The sequence below is a fragment of the Triticum urartu genome, chromosome 7, assembly GCF_003073215.2.
Source record: "Triticum urartu cultivar G1812 chromosome 7, Tu2.1, whole genome shotgun sequence".
Taxonomy (NCBI): Eukaryota; Viridiplantae; Streptophyta; class Magnoliopsida; order Poales; family Poaceae; genus Triticum; species Triticum urartu.
In genome coordinates this window covers 639,600,013-639,614,348 of record NC_053028.1, presented here as the reverse complement: position 1 = coordinate 639,614,348, position 14,336 = coordinate 639,600,013, and positions in this window count along the sequence as shown.

The following is a 14,336-nucleotide window of genomic DNA, read 5'->3' as shown; positions in this document are numbered from 1 at the left end:
CTAGGGGCGTTAAACGATAGCGCTTGTTGGGAGGCAACCCAATTTTATTTTTATTCCTTGCTTTTTGCTCCTGTTTAGTAATAAATAATTTACCTAGCCTCTGTTTTGTTTCTGTTTCTTGTGTTTAATTAGTGTTTGTGCCAAGTAGAACCGTTGGAAGACTTGGGGAAAGTCTTATTAATCTTGCTGTAAACAACAGAAACTTTAGCGCTCACGAGAACTGCCGCCATTTTTATTTGGAAAGTGCTATTTAGTTAATTATTTTTGCATATGATTAATAGATAAATTCCTCACGTCTAGCAATTTATTTTAGAACTTTTGAGGTTCCAGATATTGCGCTAGCTACAGATTACTACAGACTGTTCTGTTTTTGACAGATTCTGTTTTTCATGTGTTGTTTGCTTATTTTGATGAATATATGGCTAGTAAAATAGTTTATAAACCATAGTGAAGTTGGAATACAGTATGTTTAACACCAATATAAATAAAGAATGAGTTCATTACAGTACCTTGAAGTGGTCTTTTGTTTTCTTTCACTAACGGAGCTCATGAGATTTTCTACTTAAGTTTTGTGTTGTGAAGTTTTCAAGTTTTGGGTAAAGATTTGATGGATTATGGAACAAGGAGTGGCAAGAGCCTAAGCTTGGGGATGCCCATGGCACCCCCAAGATAATCTAAGGACACCTAAATGCCAAAGCTTGGGGATGCCCCGGAAGGCATCCCCTCTTACGTCTACTTCTATTGGTAACTTTGCTTGGAGCTATATTTTTATTCACCACATGATATGTGTTTTGCTTGGAGCGTCTTGTATGATTTGAGTCTTTGCTTTTTAGTTTACCACAATCATCCTTGCTGTACACACCTTTTGAGAGAGCCATACATGATTTGTAATTTGTTAGAATACTCTATGTGCTTCACTTATATATTTTGAGTTATATAGTTTTGCTCTACTTCACTTATATCTTTTAGAGCACGGTGGTGGATTTGTTTTATAGAAACTATTGATCTCTCATGCTTCACTTAGATTATTTTGAGAGTCTTAAATAGCATGGTAATTTTCTTAAATAATCCTAATATGCTAGGTATTCAATATTAGTAAAAAAATTCTTATGAGTGTTTTGAATACTAAGAGAAGTTTGATGCTTGATGATTGTTTTGAGATATGGAGGTAATAATATCAAAGTCGTGCTAGTTGAGTAGCTGTGAATTTGAGAAATGCCTGTGTTGAATTTTTCAAGTCCGGTAGAATGAACTTATGGTAAACATTATGTAAAAAATTTGAAACATGAGGTGTTCTTTGATTGTCCTCCTTATGAGTTGCGGTCGGGGACGAGAGATGGTATTTTCCTACCAATCTATCCCCTTAGGAGCATGCGCGTAGTGCTTGGTTTTTGATGACTTGTAGATTTTTGCAATAAGTATGTGAGTTCTTTATGACTAATGTTGAATCCATGGATTATACGCACTCTCACCCTTCCATCATTGCTAGCCTCTTCGGTACCGTGCATTGCCCTTTCTCACATTGAGAGCTGGTGCAAACTTCGCCGGTGCATCCAAACCCCGTGATATGATACGCTCTTTCACACATAAACCTCCTTATATCTTCCTCAAAACAGCCACCATACCTACCTATTATGGCATTTCCATAGCCATTCCGAGATATATTACCATGCAACTTTCCACCATTCCATTTATCATGACACATTCATCATTGTCATATTGCTTAGCATGATCATGTAGTTGACATAGTATTTGTGGCAAAGCCACCGTTCATAATTCTTTCATACATGTCACTCTTGGTTCATTGCATATCCTGGTACACTCCCGGAGGCATTCATATAGAGTCATCTTTTGTTCTAGCATCGAGTTGTAATCATTGAGTTGTAAATAAATAGAAGTGTGATGATCATCATTTTCTAGAGCATTGTCCCAAGTGAGGAATTAAAAAAGGAGAGAAAGGCCATAAAAAAGAGAAGGCCCAAAAAAAGAGAGAGAAAAAGAGAGAAGGGACAATGTTACTATCCTTTGCCACACTTGTGCTTCAAAGTAGCACCATAATCTTCATGATAGAGAGTCTTTTGTTTTGTCACTTTCATATACTAGTTGGAATTTTTCATTATAGAACTTGGCTTGTATATTCCAACAATGGGCCTCCTCAAGTGCCCTAGGTCTTCGTGAGCAAGCAAGTTGGATGCACACCCACTTAGTTTCTTTTGTTGAGCTTTCATACATTTATAGCTCTAGTGCATCCGTTGCATGGCAATCTCGTTAATGTGAGACTTTCTCCTTTTTGTCTTCTCCACATAACCCCCATCATCATATTCTATTCCACCCATAGTGCTATGTCCATGGCTCGCGCTCATATATTGCATGAAAGTTTATAGGTTTGAGATTACTAAAGTATGAAACAATTGCTTGGCTTGTCATCGGGGTTGTGCATGATGAGAGCATTGTTGTGTGACGAAAATGGAGCATGACTAAACTATATGATTTTGTAGGGATGAACTTTCTTTGGCCATGTTATTTTGAGAAGACATAATTGCTTAGTTAGTATGCTTGAAGTATTATTATTTTTATGTCAATATGAACTTTTATCTTGAATCTTTCGGATCTAAACATTCATAGCACAATTAAGAAGAATTACATTAAAATTATGCCAAGTAGCACTCCGCATCAAAAATTCTGTTTTTTATCATTTACCTACTCGAGGACGAGCAAGAATTAAGCTTGGGGATGCTTGATACGTCTCCAACGTATCTGTAATTTTTGATTGCTCCATGCTATATTATCTACTGTTTTGGACATTATTGGGCTTTATTATCCACTTTTATATTATTTTTTGGACTAACCTATTAACCAGAGGCCCAACCCAGAATTGCTATTTTTTGCCTATTTTAGGGTTTCGAAGAAAAGGAATATCAAACAGAGTCCAAATGGAATGAAACCTTCGGGAACGTGATTTTCTCACTGAACATGATCCAAGAGACTTGGACCCTACGTCAAGAAATAAAGGAGGAGGCCACGAGGTAGGGGGGCGCGCCTACCCCCCAGGCGCGCCCTCCACCCTCGTGGGCCCCCTGTTGCTCCACCGACGTACTCCTTCCTCCTATATATACCTATGTACGCCCAAATGATCAGATACAGAGCCAAAACCCTAATTCCACCGCCGTAACTTTCTGTATCCACGAGATCCCATCTTGGGGCCTGTTCCGGAGCTTCGCCAGAGGGGGCATCCATCACGGAGGGCTTCTACATCAACACCATAGCCCCGCCGATGAAGTGTGAGTAGTTTACCTCAGACCTTCGGGTCCATAGTTATTAGCTAGATGGCTTCTTCTCTCTTTTTGGATCTCAATACAATGTTCTCCCCCTCTCTTGCGGAGATCTATTCGATGTAATCTTCTTTTTGCGGTGCGATTGTTGAGACCGATGAATTGTGGGTTTATGATCAAGATTATCTATGAACAGTATTTGAATCTTCTCTGAATTCTTTTATGTATGATTGGTTATCTTTGCAAGTCTCTTCGAATTATCAGTTTGGTTTGGCCTACTAGATTGATCTTTTTGCAATGGGAGAAGTGCTTAGCTTTGTGTACAATCTTGCGGTGTCCTTTCCCAGTGACAGTAGGGGCAGCAAGGCACGTATTGTATTTGTAGCGACCCGGCCTCAAACGGTCAAGTCTCTGTGCTTCAGTGTCATCCCGAGATCGGTAATGCTGACACACACAGTACTCGAGGATTTATAACAGAGTAGCAATCACACACTTATTACATCGAATGTCTCCAAAGAGAACTTATCACAATAAATATGGCTTAAGGCCATCTAATACGATAACAACGGAAGGCTTGGAAGATAAAGTGAGTCCATCAACTCCAACGACATAGTGTTCAGTCTTCCCGCACTTGAAACAAGTAACGTGGCTTAGGCCTCTCTTGGTGGGTGTGGCTGGATTGGGGCGGTTCTGATTGTTGCTTGCTCCATTCACGTTCCCATTCATTGGGCCAGTATGGTTATGGTTACTTCCTCCATTATGGGTGTGGCCTCCATGGTTATGAACAAGTCCTCCCGAGTTCGGGGTTAGGCGAGGCTTCTGCTGAGCTCCTGAGTTATACCTCCCTTGTCCATACTTCCTCTTACGGTTCTCAATCTGCTGTTGCTTCCCTTCCATCATAAGAGCCTTATCTACCAACTCCTTCTAGTTGTTGAATGTTGCCACCATCAACTGCATGCTCATCTCATCATTCAGCCCTTCCATAAACTTCTCCTGCTTTGCGGCATCTGTGGCCACGTCATCAGGGGCATAGCGGGATAACTTGCTAAACTCATCCGCGTACTGAGCCACAGTATGGTTCCCCTGGTGTAAGTTGCAAAACTCACGCTTCTTCATACTCATTGCTCTAGTTGACACATGGGATGTACCGAAAGCTTGCTGAAACTGGTCCCATGTCACCGTGGCTATAGGGTAGGTGACAGTGTAATTCTCCCACCATGAGGCTGCTGGTCCATCCAACTGATGTGTGGCAAAACGCACCTTCTGAGCATCGGTACATCCTGAAGTGGTTAACTCCCTTCCAATCTTGCAGAGCCAATCATCTGCTACTATAGGCTCGGTGCTACTGGAAAACACCTGTGGCTGCAACCTCAGAAAACGGGCTAAGTTGTCAACTGGTGGTGGTGGTGGTGGATTGTTGTTGTTGTTATTGTTGCCTTGGTTCTGAACTAACAACTGCATCAGGGTATTCTGTTGTTGGATCAACTAAGTGAGCTCCGGTGGGAGAGCAAATCCGGGGTCACGTCTCAGAGGCATGTGATGGGTTTAGAGGGGAGAGATTAGAATAGAATGAGGTCTAATGAGAAAGCACTACCCATATGCACATGAGACAAACACAATCATTTCACTCAATCAATCAAGCACGGCATACAATCGGTCTAGAACTATCGCAAAAGTGCTCGGACTACTCTATTTACATGGTGGAATACTACTACTAATGTGGTGGTCTACTAAAAATATTCCTCGGTTGAAGACTCCATGAGGTCTGCTCCACCTTCGTCTTCAAAGTCATCATCGCTAAGGTCGGAGTTAGTGTCGTCGATGATGATGTAGTCCTTCGGGCGAATCTCCTTGGGTTCTTTGTCTTCTTCTATTGGTGCGGGGTCTCCCATGAATATTCCGATCTTCTTAATCAGGTCGTCATTCTTCTCCACTAGTACGGCGATTTATTCCTCATAATCTTCACGTGTAGCCTTGAGTTCTTCCTCCAGTTCCGTGATCCTGGGCACATCTGATCTATCATTGCCTTCTTCAGATCTATCATGCCTGCACACATCTGATTCTCCTGGCCTCGAATGTGCTGGTTTAGTTCCTGGGTGAAAGCTGCAATTGATCTATCCTTCCTGGTGCTGATCATCTCCCATTGCTCGTCTCGGCACCCACAAATCTGATAGATAGTATCCTTAAGCTCCTTGTGATAAACTTCTCCAATGCGTCCCATGGTGATGTGAGCTGCCATACTCTTGCCTAGACTCCAGGTTGGTGCATCAAAGGAAAACTCTATGGGATTAGTGACTAGCGTGAAGGTCCTTCCTGGAACTTGAACTTGAATCATCACTACAAAAAAAGACACATCCGTGACATTTTGGGCCGAACGAATTTTTTTCCTGTCATACATATGACACTTCTATGACGATAATTGTGACAAAACCCGGTATCATCATAGATGTGGTGGGCTCCTACTTCTATGACAGAAAATGGGCCTTTCGTCCTGGGCGGGCCGGAGACGCAGCTGCATGACATTCTTTGGGCCATCCATGATGGAAAAAACCATGGTAGAAGCGAGGGCGAGGAAAATTTCGGGGAGTTCCCGGTTACGGTGGGAGGTCGGGCGCCGAGCGATGCACGTTTCTCTCGTACACGTACGCACGTTTGTGCGAGGCGTTGGCTCTAACTGAACCCGAGCGAGGCGTTGGGCTCTAACTGAACCCGAGCAATTGCACTGCAGGCTACACGTTAGAGAACCCGAGCGATCAATCGATGGCTGTTAACTGAACCCGATCGAGCGATTCCTTCGCTACTGCTGCTAACTGAAGCCGATCGATTGGATGAAAAGTGAGCATGGACAATGAGCGGCGGCGTTGCCTCTGGATGAACAGCACCCCGCGGTGTGATGGAGGGCTGGATGAACAGTAGATGATGGAGGGGTGCCCGTGGAGGGGTGGTTGAACAGGACCCCGTGGTGTGGACGGCTGGATGAATAGTAGACGGTGGAGGGGTGGTTGAACAGTAGCCGGTGGAGTAGTGCGCGATGGAGGCTGGATGAACAGGAGCCCGTGGAGGCTGGAGGAGGTCGATGGTAGCCCGTGGAGACTGGAGGAGGTCGACGGTGGAGATGAACAGTATCCCGTGGAGTCCCGTTTTATGGTACGCCACACCCCTCCCGATGAACAGGACCCCCGTTTCGACCGTAGGAGGTCCGTTTCGTCCGTTTTACGGTACGCCACACCCCTCCCGATCAATAGGACCCCCGTTTCGACCGTAGGAGGTCCGTTTCCTCCGTTTTGCGGTACACCACACCCCTCCCGATCAATAGGACCCCCGTTTCGACCATAGAAGTTCCGTTTCCTCCGTTCTACGGTACGCCAGGCCTCGTTTCCATCGCCTGTTCCGTCCAAGCCCTCCCGATGAACACGACCACGCATTCCGTTCTGACCCAGCCGGTTGGCTCCCACGCGTTCCGTTGCCTCCAGATGAACACGACGCATTCCGTTGCCTCCCGATGAACACGACGCATTCCGTTGCCTCCCCATGAACACGATGCATACCATTGCCTCCCGATGAACACGACGCATTCCGTTGCCTCCCCATGAACACGACGACAACGCTGTTTCTCCATTCCGACTCAGCCATGTACACAAGCCCTGGCCGTACGTATGCGCGAGTAGGCGTTCGAGACCCCGCCCGTATGTACACATACGTGACCGTATTTTCTTTCTTGCACCTTGGCCGCTGTACGTACGTGTACATGCTACGTGTGCGCCTCTACTACGACACGTGCGCGCCTCTACTACGACACGTGCGTGCCTCTACATCGACCAGTATGTACGTACACGTTCGCGACCAGAATGACAATGCTATGTACGCTTCGACCAGGTGGGTCCCGACTGTCAGGCACTTACTTGCGTGCGAAGATGTAGCTGGTGGGTCCCAGCAGTCAGGGGGGCGAATCATTTTGTTTTTTGCCTGGACGCACTTCCTTGCGTGCGAAGGTGTAGCTGGTGGGTCCCAGCAGTCAGGGGGAAAACGTTTTTTCGTGAAATACGGTGGCCCGTCCGCTGGGTCCCCGCTGTTAGGTGGAGGAATAATTATTTTGCACGTAATAAGGAGGCACTTCCTTGTTGCGGCCATGGACCCAGCTGTCAGCCTCTCCACGTATAGTCCACGTCTGATGGAAGCCGTTCCTTGACCACGTTGATCACGCTGCGCCGAGAGCACCAGGGCGGTGGACGACGGTGAGGCCTAGGAAGGGGACGACGCGGAGCCAGGGAAGACGCGACAGTGGATGCCCACGCGTAGAGGAGTGTGAGGGTTCACTGGTCCGCTGCGGTGTGAGGTGCCATCGCCGCAAAATAACAGGGGGTGTGGGTGAGTAGAGGGATGGTCTGGCCAGCGGTGGGAGTAGTAGGGGGCGGTGAGGCCTCCGCCACATCGCAACCGGCCACGGGAGGCAGGAGCACGAGGCACGACCGGCACTGGTTTGGGCGGCTGGAGCAAGAATACCAGAGGTTGAAGAAGCACTACGGCCGTTGGATGGACATCGTATGGTCACTAGAGCTAGAATCGTGCATATTGACTAAGTTGACAAAGCCCTCTGTCCCCGTAAAGTTAGTAGGCCCACAAGTCAGCCTGCCACTATACTGGATCCCAGCTAACAGGGGGAGTATTCATTATTTTTTTGTGTAATAAGGAGGCACTTCCTTGCGTGCGAAGATATAGCTGGTGGGTCCGAGCTGTCAGCGGCGGTAACGTTTTTTTTCACGAAATACAGAGGCCCTTTCGGTGGGTCCCTGATGTCAGGTGGAGGAATCATTATTTTGTGCGTAATAAGGAGACATTTCCTTATGTGCAGCCATGGACCCAGTTGTCGGCCTCTCCACATATAGTCCACTTCAGATGCATGTTGGTTGTTGACCATGTTGACCAGGCCGTGCCGAGAGCACCCGGGCGGTGGACGACGGCGAGGCCTAGAAGGGAACGACACAGAGGCAGGGAAGACTTGGCAGTTGTTTCCCACACGGAGGGGAGTACGACTGTACGAGGGTTTACTGGTTCGTCTACCGTCGCCGGAGAATAACAGTAGGTGTGGGTGAGTAGAGGGATGGCTAGGCCAGCGATGGGAGTACGGTGGGCGGTGAGGCCTGCGCGGCAGCACAACCGGCCACGGGAGGAGAGAGCAGGCAGTCCCGCCAGCGCTTGTTTGAGCGGCTGGAGCAGGAAGAGCAGAGATTGAAGAAGCACGACGGCCATTGGATGGCCATCGAACAGTCACTGCTTGTGTGTCAACCTTTTTTTAGGAAAGCCTCAAATCTATGGAAAACAGCATAGAGCCCATCTGCTATTATTTCTAATAATTTACAGGCCATTTGCTAATTATTTAGGGGTTTTTTGGAGCCCATATTCTTTTTGTCAGCATTACAACCCATATTGTGGCCACGGTTAAAAAATTATACGAAATTTTGCATATTTCGGTGCGGCCCGAACTGTTTTTAATCCTGAAATTTCGACTCACATTCTAACTGATTTTAAAAATAAATGTATATCAATATAAAATCCAACAAATTCTCCACGCATAAAAATTAATGTAATTTAAAATCTCGAAATGAAAAAAAAAGATATTTGAAACTAATTGTCGGTTTGATGTGTTTTAAAAATGTACAACCCATTTCTCATTACTGATGGGCCATTTTCTCGGCCAGCCCAATGAAACCTCTCCTCGTCTTGAAAGATTTGCAGCCCGACAGGCCTGACAAAGCGACTTACTTGACAAATCATAAAAAAACTGGGCTGCGGCCGTGGACCCAGCTGTCAGCCTCTCCACGTACAGTACTCTTCCGATGGAATGTCGTTGACCACGTTGACCACGCCGTGCCGAGAGCACCAAGGCGGTGGACGATGGTGAGGCCTAGGAAGGGGACGACGCGGAGCCGAGGAAGACGCGACAGCGGATGCCCACACGGAGAGGAGTACGAGGGTTCACTGGTTCAGCTGCGGTGTGAGGCTGCCGTCGCCGCAGGGCCTGGCTAGCGGTGGGAGTAGTAGGGGGCAATGTGGCCTCAACGGCAGCACAGCCGGCCACTGGAGGCAGGAGCAGGCGGTCTCCCCGACGCTAGTTTGGGCGGCTGGTGCAAGAAGAGCAGCGATTGAAGAAGCAGCAGGATCGTTCGATTCAAATCCAATGGTTACTGCTACTAAAATTGTTTGTTGACTAAGTTGACAAGCCCTGCGTACGCGTCAACTTAGTAGGCCCACAGGTCAGCCTCCCAACCAGTGCGCCCCAGATGTCAGTGGGAGGAATCATGGTGAGGACACCACAACCATCGACAAGTCTCGAACAATTATAGGTCCAATCACAAGAAGTCACGCCAAACAAATAAGTGACTAGGTGAACGCTAACTTAAGTTTACCTTTTAACCTTGATGACGCAACTATGCTTTCATCTCCATTGTTGTTGGTTGAACTTAAGTATAACATGGAAGCAATCCAACAACCTATGAGCTCTTGAAGCAACCGCTTTGGAAGAACAAGTTTGGAGAAAACAAGTTGCAAGTAAAGCTGATGCTATCAGTTTTTACCTCTCATGTTTTGGTGTGGCACACCCATGTTATGGAGAGACGGGGCCATAGGGGTACATCAACAGAAGCTACATCAAATTATCTTTCCAATGCAAAAAACCTCACATCATTTGGAGTTGTGAGTCAAAAGTTCTAGTCATTCTCGTGGAAGGTCTCCAGACTATCAAGACTCCGCGAATTTCCGAGGAGCTCTGAAACAACTCCCAAAGTTGACTGCTTATTCAGCCAAGAAAGCCATGCAAACCTTCTTACTTTTGAAACCATTTTCACACCTAGCTAAGGGGGTTGTCCCTGCTATAAAACCCCATCTCCCCCATCCTCTAGGAAACCTTTTGTCAAACCATTCAGCTACAAGCTTATGCAGCAAGACTGCTAGAGAGATCCGAGAGATCTTGCTACCTTTGCTCTTGTGAGTTCATTCGGATTCGCGAGAAGGAGCCTCTGGTTCCCCCTAGTTCATGCTCTACGATTCCGGCCGTTTTGTGTGGATTAGTCCCGGTTTGTGGTTCTACGATTGTTCGGACAGCAGGTTGGAGTTCTTGTAGCTTCGGTCAGCCATCCCCAACGTACGGGTTGCATCCAACCTTAGCAGGTATAAAGCTAGTTATCCCGACTGCTTGCAGCTAGTTATCCCTCCCGATTCGATCCTACGACGTGAAGATCGGGCCACCTTCGGGCGTGAATTCGTTCATCGGGTTCCCACCTATCATCTGGTATTAGAGCCTTCGTTGACACGGTAGGATCTGTTATCCAAGTTTATCTTGCTATCACCCCTTTAGATCGAGTGTTTCTCATGCTATATTTTCTGTCCTAGAAGTCCAAAGCCCCACCAAAAATAAATCCAAGCCTTGTTGGTGCTGAGATCTTGTTGTTGCATACCTTGCATGTTCTTCATCTTTTAGATCTGCACCAAGTTCATCTTCGTAATTGCTTTCAGATTTGGTTGTTGTGCTTTGGAAAAAGAGAGAAAAAAAGAGTGGAAAAAAGTCAAGAGAGAAAAAGAAAGTCTTGTGTAAGATCCAAAAGTTTCAGCTTGATAGAAAAAAATTCAGAAGCTTGTGTGTTGTGTTTTTCAATCTTGGTGCAAAGGTGCAGCAGATCCATCCACATATTTTTCTTGGTTTGCATCAACTTGATTTCATCACAAATCCCTTTTTGTTTACCCCACCGAGCTCCACCAAAAACTGAAGCTAGTTCTTTGATCCCTGTCTTTCCATCACTTTAACACATCCGGGAGAAGCACAATCTGATGTGAACTCATAAGAACTTTGGTGAGTAAGAGGTGAGGTTGTGTGATTCCATAAAATTATCATATTCCACTTTTGGCCTTACTAACATGGCAGGATCTAGTTCGAGTGTTCATGGAGAAAACCATGGGGAAGAAGATGCCTCGGTCACACGTGCTGATTTTCAGGAATTACAGAACATGGTTCGAGACCTTGGAAGGATGTTTCACGAGCGACCTCTAGCAGGTGGCGATAGGGTTCGACACCGACAACACCCTATTGACCCACTTGAGGAAGTTGGGGATGAAAATTCCGTGCATGCTGCTGTGGATGGTGACTTGGAGGATGATAACAACAGCCATGATGGACATGTGGCTGCTGCTCATGGGCATGGTGTTGCTGCTCATGGAGGGCAGCGAGGAGGACAACTTCAAGGGCGAGGGCATGGTCCTCGTGGGCACTACTATGACCCTCATGAACGTGTTGCTCGTGGTCATGGAGATGATTTTGATGATTATGATGGTGTCCCATACCGTCATGCTGCTGAAGATGGGCATCGTGCAGAACATCGTGATCGAGATGGTCGAGATGACATAGCAAGAATCAAGTTGCATATCCCCAAGTTCACAGGAAAGGAAGACCCCGATGCATATTTTGATTGGGAAGAGCAGTGTGATCAGATTTTTCGTATCCATAACCTTGCAGATCCAAAGAGAGTAAACCTTGCTTGTGTTGAGTTTTCTGGTTATGCACTCACTTGGTGGAATCAACTACAAGAAAATCAACTGCTGCTAGGCCGTGATCACATTGACACTTGGCAAGAGATGAAACAAGCCATGAGGCGAAGGTTTGTTCCTTCACAATATCAAAGAGATCTCCGAAACAGATTGCAGTGTCTCAACCAAGGTACGCGCACGGTGGATGAGTACTATAAAGAGATGGAATTGTTGTTGGTTCGTGCTCGTATTCATGAAGATGAGGAGTCAAAGATGGCAAGATTTTTGCAAGGTCTCGACAATGAAATTTCTGATTTTGTGGAGATGTTTCCCTATAACACTCTACAAGATATTTTGGAGCAAGAAAAGCGCACGGAGAGGAAGGTGCAGCGGAGTGGTCATGGACGGATATCTCAAAACCGCACCACCACACCATGGAAAAGGTTGCAGCAAAGTGCCTCTCATGGTGGTTCTCAGTTTCAGCATACTTCACACCCTACTGCCACCCGACGAACAGCCCCTAGGAATGTGGACAAGCGTGCTCCTTCTGCTGCTGGAAGTACCTCTAACCCCACGGCTGTACCATCATCTCGAAGCCGAGATATTGAGTGTTGGAAGTGCAAAGGGCATGGTCACATTTCTTCTGAATGCCGAAACAAGAGATTTCTCTTTGTGAATGAACAAGGTGAATGGGAATCTGAGAGTGAGCATGAAGATAATGGAGCATCGGGTGATCATGAGGATGAAGAGGGCGAGAATAGTGGTTGTGATATTCTGGCCGACATGGGAGATTGCTTTGTTTCTCGTCGTGTGCTTAGTGTTAATGCAGCTAGAGAAGAGAAAGGGTAGGGACATAATATTTTTCACACCCATGGCACCATCAAGGACAAGGTTTGCAGAATTATTGTTGACAATGGCAGTTGCAACAACATTGCAAGTTCAGATTTGGTAGAGAAGTTGGGACTGAAACAAAGAAGGCACCCAAGTCCATATAAGATGCAATGGCTCAATGATTGTGGTACACTTCGAGTAAGAAACATTGTCACCGTTCAGTTTTCCATTGGGAAGTACCGGGATCAAGTGGAATGTGACGTGGTGCCAATGCAAGCATGCCAATTGCTGTTGGGAAGACCTTGGTCGTATGATCATGATGTGCAAATCAGCGGCCATACTAATCGTCTCTCATTCCAATACGAGGGAGAGCGCATATCTTTGCTCCCTTTGACACCCGAAGAAATATTGATGGATGATCTGAAAAAGAGAGAGAGAGTGAGCGAGAAACACTTGAGCGACATCCACCAACATAGTGAGCGAGAGAATCCAAAGCCAAATAAAACCCCACAGCTTAAATTGACCAAGACATGGGAAAAACAGGGATTAGGTATGATGGCTAGGAAAAGGGACATGAGAGAGTTGAGAGAACCCAATTCCTTGTTCTTTGTACTTTTGTACAAGGACAATTTTCTTTCTACTAATGAATTAACCTCCACCGCTCCTAGTGTTGTTGCTGAAATTTTGAAGGGGTATGAAAATGTGTTCCCCGAGGAGATACCACTAGGGCTGCCACCACAAAGAGGCATTGAACACCAAATTGATTTGGTTCCAGGAGCCCCATTGCCGAACCGACCACCATACCGCACAAATCCGGAGGAAACCAAGGAGATTCAGCGAAAAGTTGAAGACCTACTAAACAAAGGTTATGTAAGGGAAAGTCTCTCTCCTTGTGTTGTACCCGTTCTTTTAGTGCCAAAAAAGATGGATCTTCCCGAATGTGTTGTGATTGTAGGCCTATTAACAACATCATCGTGAGGTATAGGCACCCCATACCTAGGCTTGATGATATGCTTGATGAACTTAGTGGCGCCACCATCTTTTCTAAAATTGACTTGCGAAGTGGCTACCATCAAATTAGAATGAGAGAGGGTGATGAATGGAAAACTGCTTTCAAAACAAAATCTGGTTTGTATGAGTGGTTAGTTATGCCATTTGGATTGACAAATGCACCTAGTACTTTCATGAGATTAATGAATCATGTGCTTAGAATGTTCATTGGCAAGTTTGTGGTTGATTACTTTGATGACATCCTGATTTATAGCAAAACTTTAGTTGAACATGTTGAACACATTCGGTGTGTGCTTGCTGTCCTAAGAGAGGAGAAACTATATGCTAACAAGGAAAAGTGCACATTTTGCATAGAAAAAGTTGTGTTTCTTGGCTTTGTTGTTTCAGGTCAAGGTGTGGAGGTAGATGAGGAGAAGGTCAAGGCCATCCGTGAGTGGATGCCTCCACAAAATGTAAGCCAAGTACGAAGCTTTCTTGGCCTTGCTGGTTTCTACCGTCGGTTTGTGAAGGACTTCAGCACCATTGCTGCCCCAATGAATGAGCTAACCAAGAAAGATGTTCCCTTCAAGTGGGCAAATGCACAAAAGAAGGCCTTCCAAGAGCTGAAAGAAAAATTGACATCTGCACCATTGCTTGCACTACCTAACTTTGGTAAGACTTTTGAAATTGAATGTGATGCAAGTGGTGTTGGTATTGGAGGCGTAC